This window comes from Corvus kubaryi, unplaced genomic scaffold, assembly GCF_017639235.1.
Source record: "Corvus kubaryi isolate FWS band 111438036 unplaced genomic scaffold, C.kubaryi_AGA036_p1.0 37398, whole genome shotgun sequence".
NCBI classification, from domain to species: domain Eukaryota; kingdom Metazoa; phylum Chordata; class Aves; order Passeriformes; family Corvidae; genus Corvus; species Corvus kubaryi.
Genome location: NW_024581137.1, coordinates 4,126,904 through 4,138,871, shown reverse-complemented (window position 1 = coordinate 4,138,871; position 11,968 = coordinate 4,126,904). Strand labels below are relative to the sequence as shown.

The 11,968-nt window shown below is 39.5% G+C and overlaps 1 long non-coding RNA gene across 1 annotated transcript; it reads left to right on the top strand.

Annotated features, from left to right (window-relative positions):
* The first annotated feature begins 2,238 nt into the window (after nucleotides 1-2,238).
* LOC121671592 lies at nucleotides 2,239-8,623 on the top strand. The gene is made up of 3 exons (XR_006018552.1): nucleotides 2,239-2,607; nucleotides 3,602-3,777; nucleotides 7,833-8,623. It is a non-coding gene; the product is annotated as an uncharacterized LOC121671592 (long non-coding RNA).
* Nucleotides 8,624-11,968: the final 3,345 nt, after the last annotated feature.

The window sequence follows — 11,968 nt, the reverse complement described above, 5'->3', positions numbered from 1 at the left end:
TCATTGCAGGTACTGCACTAGATCAGGTTTGTTGTAATGAGTTCCCTGAATTAGCAATGGAAGTTGAGAATGTTTGACTTGTCAAGGATAGGATGGGATCTCCACCTTCTGGAACTCACAGATAAAATTCCAGTCTAATTATGAACAAAACAAATATTCTTGCATAGCTGACAAGCTGCCCATCTACATTTTAAGAATTGATACACAAAGGGGTAACACATTAAAGAAAGTTCTAACCTTAGTTATTTACCAGTAGTATGACCCTATGTCCTCTTTTAATTTTTGATTATACTTTGGTTTTGAGAAAACAAATACTGGCTTTTTGTTTTTTAAATACCAGGACAAGCAGCAGAGCCACATGAAACATTGGCTTGTTTAGTTAAGCTTTGCAAACCCTTTTGTATATATCAAATCATATTTAGAAGATGACAGTAATTAAAAGTAGAGTCAAAGCACTAAAGCAATGGAAATGATCAACCCGTTGAGGTAGGATTGTGAAAAGTCTTTCAGAAGGTGTTCACATTTCCACATTGATACTATTCCATTTCAGATATTTCAAACATGTCAATAACCATCCTATGTTGTTACTTTGGTAAAAATACTGACTTAAGTTCTCTCCTCCTCCTGCCTTTTATTTGTGCATCAGCCAACAAGGACCAGATGAACTCCCCTTAAAGTGGATGAGCCAGTACAGTGTCAGTTGGCAATGTTGCTTTTGACTAGCTCATAGAAGTCACCTTAATATACATAATTACATATCATGACTCCAGTCAGTTTGGGATATTTCAAATACAGCTCATTAGTCATAATTTGTAATTTCTCAAGGAAAAGTTTACAAGACAACATCAGAACTTTAAGCTATCTAACACTAGCTTTTCCTATACAAGGACCCTTTTTCCCTTAATCTATTTCTTGCCCTACAGAAATAACTCACTTGTGCATTCAGACTCTTTGGACACAGAATTCAGGCAATGGAGGGCAGGGGGAAAAGCACAGGGAGATTTATGCAGTGAAATTAACTTGGAAGTCCAGAAATGATCACTTGTATTCTACTCAATGTATACCTGAACTTCTTCATGCACAAGATCAACTCATTTTATGAAGAAAAATAACTTCAGTCTCTTGAAGTTGAGTACCTGGCATAATGGCAGCCAACTACTCAGGACATCCAAATGGTACAAATAAATAATAGTAGTGTTAAACCCCATTTATTTAATTTTCCTTTTTTTTTTTCTGTAAAAATGACAGTTTTTGACCTAAATCGTAACATGCCAGATGCTATCTCACACAAATGTTCAGAAATTATTTCTCATTTCTTGTGTTACTTGAGAAAAAACAAAACTGGTTAATCCAGTTCCTCTAAATCTATTTTTAAATGCCTCTGCTTGAACACTGAAATTCAAATATTTGGAAATAGGTGATGAACTCTCTGCCGTTCAGGTGTATTTTACAGCATGACAGGCAAATAAATGTGTCTTGAACTTCTCAGGAGGCATCAGAGGCAGGGAAGCACTGTTTTATAACTTTTCCTTTGTTGCACTGGAGGAAACTCGATAATCCAAAGAGAAGACAGCTGAAAGGTTTTGACCACAATCCCTTATTTATAGTAGCAAGAGTTAAACAATGTTATGGCCTTAGATTCTGGTGGGAATTACAGATTCTCAGCAGTGTGGTTAAAGCAGCTGTGCCTTTCTTAAAGCTGGAGATCTAAGAATTAAAACATGTAAAATTATAGCACATTTCTGCAAACTTACATTGCACAGGGCAGCAAACAATTTTGGCAAAGAAAGAAACAGTCTCTGTTGCTAAGCTTACAGTGCCGTGCGTCCATCACATGGTTATTCTTTCTGCCTCTTATCATTATGCATCCTTTCGCAGGCAGGGAAAATAAGTCTCTTAAAAATGAAATGGAAATAATTAATGTACAGAGGCAGGCGGATTACACAAAGAAGCAGGAAATCCCTGTAGGTTCTCCCCTTCTGAAACTGTTTTCAATGTCATTCTTGGTGTTAACTTTACCCGGTTTTCGGTCTCAAGTTACTCGGGTACTATCAACTTACTTTAGTGATAGACTGCTGGGGAGCTTGCTTTTCTTCTGCACAAAAGCAGCACACCCTCCGAAGCAGGCTGTTTTGCAAGTTAGTAGTTTCGTTGTTATTGAATCCATACCACTCAGTGATGCAAAAGCCCTCCCACTAATGTAGAGAAGGCTAAATTTCTCTAGCTAGAGACAGAGCTTTTCGCACCGGCTCTCTGATTTGTCGTCCTCGCCATGGAGGGGGCACGTTGTGGTCAGCTCTAGAGCCCGGTAACAAAAGGCGAAGCGAAGAGGGAAGAGGCTTGCAGAGCAGTCGAGCTGGTGACGGCCAGGGGAACTCACAATGACCGGGGAAGCCCAGCACCGGCCGCGCAGGGGCGGAGAGTCCATGACTTGCCGGTATTGGGGGAGGAGCGGACAGAGGACAGCGCCGCGGGGCCGCGGTGGAGGCGGGGAGTGGCTGGGAGCGCCCCATGGGCGGCCGGGGCAGCCTGGCATGCCGCGGCAGGAAGCTGCGTCCCCTGCCCCGTCGCCGCGCGGCGCAAGAAGAGGCCGAGACAGTGATTCAGGTACGCGGGCGCGGAGTGGGCGGCGGGGCGGGTTTTGGCACTGCCGAGGCTGCGGCCACTCCCTGCCGGACGCCCGTGGCCGCTCCGGTCCGGTCCTCACCGCTCGGGGCGGCGCGGGTTGTATGTGACAGCGGCAGCGCCCACCTATCTCCGCGGTGGCGAGGAAAGCCAAAGCGCGGGTTTGCGGAGCGGCGTCTTAGCCGCCTCCCTAAGTCCTACTGGGAGCTTCCCGGCGCCCAGTTTGAGCCCGGCGGAGACCAGAGCTCCGCTCGGCTCCGGGGCATGTACGCGGAAGCTCGCGGTTGTCTCTGCTCCGGTGACGGGTGCTGAGCCCGCGGAGCTGGGACAGCAGTGTGCTGCTTTCCTTTGACACGGACCGCAGCTGGCACACGCCAGACCATATATTCGCCTGCCTAGTCTTGGAAATGTTCCTGGTTACCTTTTAATATTTTAAAATATTATTAGTAAATATTATTTAATATTTTAATATGAATCTAAAGCTCTTTTTTTGGGGGGCTTTGTCTCTTTTTCTTTGTCAAAAAATGAGAATGGGTTGACAGTCCTGAAGTACTTTACTTATGTACAATAAATTGTATTACTCTAAAAAGAGATTCATTATTGGTTCTCTCTATTTTATTTTTTTTTAAAGTCTAAATACTGATGTTTCCTGAATCTTTGACAGTCTTTGGTTATCCAGAAAACTGATAGAATAAAAGTCTTGGGGAACAGTGAGGGAGAACTGAATGTGTTAAACCTAAGTATATATATACAATCTGCTTCAAATCTATCTGCTTAAAAGCAAGGAGGTTAGTTTTGGTCACCCCACCATTTTATAAAGCTGTTTCTTTGAGTCAATGGCTTAGAATGCAGATAGATCACTGATACATAGTATTTAATCATCCAATGAATAAATTATCATAATTGTTATTCAAAACATGTGAGTTTCTATGATACGTGGAATGAGACTCCTTTTCCTATTTCTCCTTTGTTTTAGCTAGTCCTTCCTCCTGACCTTAAGGTTGATGCAAATCCCTTGACCCTCCAAATGCAGAGGGAGTTCCTGCTGATTGAGTAATGCTGGTGCCTGAGCAGTCCTGGCTTCTTTCATTAAAACATAAAATGTTCACAGCATTCCCCTTCCTCCTCCACTCAGCTCTACTTACGTAAAAGGTAATCATGAATCTGCCATAGTTGGATGTTTACTTAGATCCAGCAGCACTGGGTTCTTAATTCAACAAAACACTTGAGCATTAAACAATTTCTTAAGACTGTTCTTATGCAATAAAACACTTACAGGCTCATGTGATCTTGACATCTCTAGAAATTGAAAATGAATTTTAAAGATTACTTAAGATGAATTAAATTTATGAGTGTTTAATCCTCTAGTGACCTATGTATGGTGCTGGTCATTATAAAGTTCTCCTTTCTCCCCAAGTATAACAATACTTACCATTATGCTCTCTCTTCTTCCAAAGAAATACCTACTTGATATTTCCTTTTGCTTTGTTGTGTCCTCTCAGATAGGCTCACAAAACCAGCTTTCTTGCCCTCTGCCCTTCTTTTTCCCCTAGTGTATGTACATAGACCACATGATTTTGCTAGCACTGTCTGTAACAGACCTTAGTAGTTCACTTTATCTGTGCTTTAACTATCAGTCAATACTGCTTTCTGCACTAAAGTATTCCTAGCTTTTTTTTTTTTTTTTTTAATTCTTGAAAGTCCTTTGCAATTAAAGCAAAATACCTATTCCTTGTGGATCTTCCTTTCTTCAGTTATCCCAAATAATGTAGAAGTGAAATGTTTTGGAGAGTTAAGTGCCACTGTAGTTTATCAGAGCTGTTTAAAATCTGAGGAGAAAAAAATGGATAAAGCCAGAGCTAACTAAAATTAGCTAACTGAAGTGAATAGGCAGTCTCATTCATTCCTGGCCTGTTTCATTTTCTAGCATATACATAAAACTAAGCAAAGAAGTCTTTATGGTGATAGGGTAAAGTGAAGTTTATCTCAAAGTCTTTGAGATTTCTATTTATTCTCAGCTAAAAAGTACATTTTCTTGTAAGGACTCCTTCAGTCCTCAGGAGTTTGCTATGACAAGGATGATCACCTTAAATCATGATGATCAGGACGTGGTTGTCTGGTATATCTGAACTGGCTTTTGAAAGCGGAGTTCATTCCCAAATCCTGTGTGATGACCATCTTTGAGCATGATTTGCTCCCTGAGGATGCTGCTGTTAATTCTCTTATTTGTCATGCTGCTGTACTTGGTCTGTGGATCTTCCCATTGACCCTCAATACAGCTAGTCATGGATCCCCTTTCTGAGGAAGGGCTAATACTTACTTGACCCTACTTTTCTGTATTCCAACTTCAGCCAGCTGGTAATACAAGGAGAGATGATTATATAAAAGTGATCTCGAGATAACTTTCTGTTTTCTAAACCCCTTTTGAACCCTGTGGTCTTTAAGAAAAGGTACTTATGTCCTAGATCCCTTTCAAGGTCACCAAAGCTGGGACTTCTCTGTTGCTTCTTGGACAATTAGGTTCTAATAGTAATTTTAATTGTACCTTTACTGCCTGTATATGAATATAAGCAGTTTCTGTAGCAAGAGTTTATGTTTTCAAAAAAATTAATGCATATGTTTTCACAAAATGCAGCACATAACCTATATGTGAGAGTACATGTATGAATGTATTTACACTGGTTGTTATTCATATCTCAAGTTACTTGTGAATCCCAGAATGTATTTTAACACATGGTTAAACTGGTGGTGTATTTTTTTTAAATAATGCAGCATTAAGCATTAAATCACAATGATGGTGAATCTACAGCATACCACAGAGCTGCTCTTTTCCTTAGGTCATGATATTTAAAAGTGCAATTATGCCATTACACATGGACTGAAGTCAGTCATTTTTTCAGGAGCTGTCACATATAGAGCAAGATGCATCTTTTTGGTTCCCATATGGATTTCGGGATGAAGGTTGATCATGATTTACTGTGGGACAATTAATATCAATGTATTAATGTGATAATTCCAGTTCTCACATCTAGTTGGCTTTGGCTCTTTGGTATGTTCTGCCCTGAGAAGACTGTCAATTTACCTTCTGAGCTCTAACCTACCTCAAATGCATTTAGCACTGTGGAGGCATTAGCCCTCTATTCCATGTCTGGCAGGAATGTGGAACACAACTGATGGAAAACAGACTGCTGCTTATGAATCTTCACTGTTACCAATACTTGTCATATGGTTTGACTGTTCCACCAGGGCACCAGGCAGATAATTATGTGTATGTGACATTCAAGGACAAAACAAGTAGAGTGAACCATGGCAATATGTGGAAATATTACATATTGTTTCCTTTCTGTTAATGAAAAGCTGCCAGTGATGAATCAGAGCTTGATGTCATAAGACACTTATTTATAAAAAACAGGGGGACAAAGAGAGAATGAGCTGTTCAGTATCTTTTTTTCTGTTGCTCTCAGTTCTCTGTCAACACTAATGAAGAGCCTGCTCCTAATGGGGTCTTTTTTTTGTCAGCTATCCAAGCAATCAGAGCCAATGGATACTTTTTTAAAGTAATAGACTCTCAGAAATTAATTCAAGTTCTGGCCTTGAAAGAGCAAAAGCTTTTCACTATGTTTTTAAAGCAAATGTCAAACATAAACTCTTTTTCATGTCTGTATGGGCATGACTGGCATGTAATGCCTGCTCCCTGCCAAGTCTGGTATTAACTGTGGCTACCACTTAGAGGAAAATTAAAACTATTTGGGTTTTTGTCCTTGAAGGCTCCCCATAAAATTTAAGTAGGTTCTTTGTAGATTTATTGCAATATCAGTTCATGGGTTTTCAGTGCATGCATGTATTCAGTATGGCATTTCAGTGACATGCAGATCATACTGTGGTCTTGAATGCAGTGGTCCAAGGCCATCAATTTAAGCATAAACACAGTGGCACCAGAACCTAGACATAGTGGGGATGTGTGCTGGTATGCATGTGTGAGGCAAAAAGATCATGTAGAAGATCAGTGAGTTCAACCTGGGGATTTTGACCTGTATTTCATACAGATGTAATTTTGGTGGGCAGTTGAACAAAGGGTTGTATTTTTATCCTGTCTTTAAGGTATTTGAAGCAGTTTTTTCTTGCCTTTGTGCTTGAGCAGGGGAAAATGCTACTTTGTGCATGAGTGTTTTTGATGGGCACTGTAAGAAGAACTACATTTATGTAAAAATTATTTAGAGTATACTACTTCACTCAGCTCTTTCAGTACCACGACACCACCAGCAGTACTAACTTGAGGGGGGCTGAAGTCATGCAGAGGGAAATTTGGTGGATAATCTGTTGCCCTGAGGTTCCCTGGTTGTAACTTTCCTATGTAGAAGGAAGCTGAGGTTTGCAGTTACTTTGACACAAAAGTGTATATTCTGCTACCTGCTTATGTGACATTTGACCTGTAACCTTTCACTGAGTCTGTCCTAACTCATTTCCCAATGACTTTGGATAGCTTTAGTTGCATGAAGTGTGTCCCTATTACCGCAGGCCTGGTTCCTATGGTATATCACCGTGTCCTGCAGCCATAGGGAGGAGGAGGAGAAGAAGATCCAGCAGGCAGGAATTGTGCAGCAAGATTGATTTATTTAATTATTTTACAAACTCTTTTATAGACTTTTTTCTTCGTAGTCTAATTGGACAAAGGACCAGCCACCCCTTGGGGGTGATTGGCCAAAATCCTAAAACATCCATTATCAAAATATTTTTCTACTATACCATAAACAAGACTTTCCAAGGTTGCAGGTGGCTTGGTTGTTTACATTCCCTGCTACCTCTTCTGTGAGAGAGAAAAGTCTCTCACGGACTTAGAAAATAACAAGAAAATCCTCGCTAACAGCATTTTTGTACCTACATGTCCCCACTGGGAAGAGAATGCATTTGCTGAAACTGAACAAACCTTGCAGGATTTTAGGGTTTCTAGGTTGTGGTATTTTAAAGCCAGTGATCTGAAGGCAAAAGTTGTTCTTCACTGTGGAATCATGTTAGACCAGTATGGGGATGGCTTTTCTTTCCTCAGCACTTATTTGCAAAGAATTCCTATTTAGGAATGCATTTACACATCTAGCAAGACTTAAGATGTAAGAGTCTAGACAAAAGCAGCACTGACAGAACCCTCCAAGAGTTATGGGGTATCCTCTGTGTCACCAAACCATTGCACTTTGCTGTTTTCCCCACAGAAAAAGAAGCATGGTTTTAATGTATCCCACAGAAAAAGGAGCATGGTTTTAACATATCAGCTGGGATCAATGAATGCTATGAACATCCATGAAAAGAGAAGTGGAAGAACACTGAAAGCAGAAAGATATTTGCCTTACTTGACTTACTTCTCACTTGCAATCCATCATGAAGGGACCTTGATGCTAAATGTTCATTAAAACGTAGAACTAATAGACCAAAATCAAGTGCTTTGTTTCATTGTGCATAGCCCCCATCTTGAAAGGCAGAGGCTTTTGTAGAAGTGTGGAAGCTGAGCCTTAGGCAGCTCTGACTGACATTCTGGCAATGCTTGCTGCTTCTTGGGTTTTGCAGCCATATTGAAGTTGTCAGTGTAACAATATTGGAACATTATTCAAAAAGCTAGCAAACCTGGACAGGTTTCACCAATGTTAGAGGGCATTAGATGGAAAAATAAACTGTGTGAAACTCATCAGAGAACTTTCAGTTTAAATTGTTTAAAACTCTTTCTAATTCCAGCTCAGACAGCTGCAAAGGCTTTTCTCACAAGATTTAAAATTTTAATCTTAACTTTTTTCTGAAACATGGTGAGAATGAGAAAAGAGGGATGAGAATGATGAACCTTGCTACAGATTTGTGCACTTGAAAGGGTAGCTGTTATCCATATTGTGAATGTAACAGTTTTCTTATAAATATTCATGTCCTATGTTGCTTCTACATACTGTAGAATTTTATGTATTACACTTTGTTACAAAAGCTAAAAGCATGGAATAAACAAATAATAAGAATCCTTGTCAATACTGAAGTTGCATTTCAATCCTATCTTCAGTGTTTTGATCACTTATACCGTAACTTTTTAAAGCTAAAGATCTAATCAATTGAATTATGGTCTTCAACACTTTCGTGTCTCAGATCTGACTGCAAACTGAAACCTGGCTTATACTTGTCAAACACTGAGAGGAAAAATATGAAAAGTGCATTTTCAGTCCATGCTTACTGAGAAGAAAGATTTAATTTGGGAATTTGTGGTATGAAGCTGGGATACACACTTGAATACACATTAGTTCACACAGATGAATGGACTGCTGGCTGATGGATTCTTGAAAATTCACTGAACTTACATTTTTGGGTAATGGTGAGTGGAGAATCACATTTTGCTCTTCCTGTAGGAAGTCAGAAAAAAATTTACCATAAGGCATTCCTCCTCTAAAATCCTGTTGGCAGTTTGGGGCCTTTTACAGAAACTGGGAGCCAGGACTAGAGAGGATATCTTGCAAGAAATCCTAAAAATGGAAAGCTGAAAAATATTACTGGTGTCACTCGGAAGATCTACACTCCTAATTACCTTCATAATCGTGGCTTTAAATTCTGTGAAAATCACACTGTGTTGAAAGCATTCTTCTGAAAGTACTTGCAGATTTTAAAAAACCTTGCAAGCATTGACCTGTGGATCTTTTTCCCCGACAGTCTCCAGTATATAAAGTAAAATGTAGAAATTATAGTACATGGTGGTTTCTGACCCCATTCTACCCCTTTTACTGTCTTTTTAGCTACGGGAATAGTCGGATTCTGGAATGCAGAGGAATTTACAGTTAAATATCTGTTGATCCAAATACTAATACTGTTTTCTTATTTGAAGGGTAATACTGTTTTCTTATTTGAAAGGGAATAATTTGATGTAAGCTACATTTTAAAAACAAAACAAAAAATCAATATGAAAAACATTCAATATATAAATAATTCTAATACTATTTAAAGTCTCTGCATTTTTACCCTCCACATTACTTTGCTCTGTGTAAGACATTTTTCATGTATGTTCTTTCTTGTAGACTATATATTGAGCTAATAGAGTTTACAAGCTGCAGAAATGTTTACGGTCTTCAGAAAAGGACAATTCAAGAATAATAGACTCTTTACAGGGACCTGATTTTGCCCCCTGTTGTGATCTTTTTTCTGTGCTGTCTCAGTTCTTTGCATGAAAAAAGGCAGAGATTGACTGTCTAATGCAGCAGCAGTGATTGTAGCTTTTGATAGTGACAAAAAAGAGATTTATCACTCAGTCCTGAAGGAAGATCTTTACATTGAGCTCATATATTTCCTTACATGTGACCTAGTTTTAGCTTAGCTTTCTGTTTTCTAGAGTATATTCCAAACAGTGTGGTATATAATATCTATACACCAGAATATCAGACTGACAAAATCAAAAACCTCAGCATCAACATCCAGCATCAGGATGTTAGACTTCATATCTTGTTCTTAAACGAAACTACAGGAAAACACTACTCTGACTCTTTCTCTGTGTTTTGGTGTTGAGGACACAATGGTTTAAAAATCGAAGTATATTTTACATGATAAGTTGTTCTTGTTGATATTTTCCATAATACCAATAATTTTGAAATCCATCTATCCAATTTCTGGTCCTACCAGGTAAGAAAAACTTTCTCTATGTGTGTGATCGGCAGACTAAAATGCTACTTGCTGCAACAGTTACTACTTCATCTGTCCATCTTGCTTGGCTTGCCTACTCTTTAGAAGAGACTTTTCAAATAATTTTCAAACTTCAGGTATATAGCTTAAGGAACTAGGATGACAACATGCATGTTCCCCAAAAGTCTTGCTAAAAGGCTGCTTTACTGCTGAAGAGGGCTGTATTCACTGAGTGCTTCCCTCACTGTTTTTGCAGTATATCCATTCCTAGCAGCGGCTAAATCAAATAGATCTGGTACTGTCCATATCATTACTATAATGACTCTGGGGTACAGTTTTTGCTTACACAGGTACAGAATTTTGTGGCTAAGAGAGAGCTTTCTCCCTTTGGCTGAAGTCATGCTGTACATTCCTCAAAGGCACTCAGAGACTGGGGGGATTGAGAAAAAAATATTGTACCCAGTGTAACTGCTTCCTGGCCATGATATTATGGCTACTGGAAAAGCACCTTCACGTGTTGATTATAACACCATCTCATGGGCTGCTGGACTATTTTGAAGCACACTTATTCTGACTTTCATTGACTGACCTCTTTTTATCAACTGGAAAGATGTCATGCAAAGACCTTCACAAGATAAACAAATGACTTTAGGACAAGGTACAGAACTACATATGGGATTATAACCTGTTTTGTTTCTCTTTTCAATCACACATATAAATGTTTAACTGGGACACAACATCATGAACTGTGGAATACGTGTGAACCTAGTTCTCACAGTTGAATACCATGCAGCATGTGGGAAAACCAGAACCTTTGCTATATAGAGGGGCCTTCTGAGCTAAAAGGATGACTTTTCACAATAATGTGCAAGAGGAGGAAAGAGTTGATGATTACAGTGTCGGATACATACAGCTCTCAGGACATAGCAGAAATCATAGTTTGCAAACATAATTGGCAGAGTGCACCAAAAAGTAAGTTCACAGGGACATATTTTCATTCTATGCAAAAAAGAATGACTGCAAAAATGCAAACAAGGCTAATTGCTTTAGTTGCAGTACTAACCAGGAGCAGAGTTCAGGCTTTCAAAATCATAGGGTGCTGCCAATTGCAAAAACTGCAAAAGGTAACACGTCTTGCTTTCAGGCAGACAGAAGACAAAATTTGGTGCAGCAGTTTAGTGTTTACTGTATTTATTGTATATTCTTGAAACACTGTCCTTGGGAGCTCAATAATTGATGTCAGCAAAGAAATGCTATGGCTTTTCCCCTCTGACTTTTCCTGCTTTAATGCATGTTGCATACATTCTCATACTGTTGTCACCATCTGAAAGGACAGGTGTTTATAAAGGTACAAAAATAATTTTCAAGTACAAAGATCAAGGGCAGGAAATCCTGACTCCTCCCCAGAGCTGCACGTCTCTGCTTGGGTTGCTAGACCCAGAACATCAACCCCAGACCTTTCATTAGGAAAGGTCCCCCTATAATTCGTCCTTTCCCTTCTGATTGTTACCACTGTTACTGATCTGGATATCCCTCAATAGTTGTGGTATCTATTTGCAACATGCATTGCTAGTAGTGAAAGATTCAAATTGCTGGGAAGGGGTTATGGGTTGAGAAAGCTATGTTTTCCTTGTGAAACCAGAGCAGTGTGGTATTTGCAGCAGACAGCAATTCTGCCCAGCATGGTTCCAGCACTAGGGCCAAAGTGGGA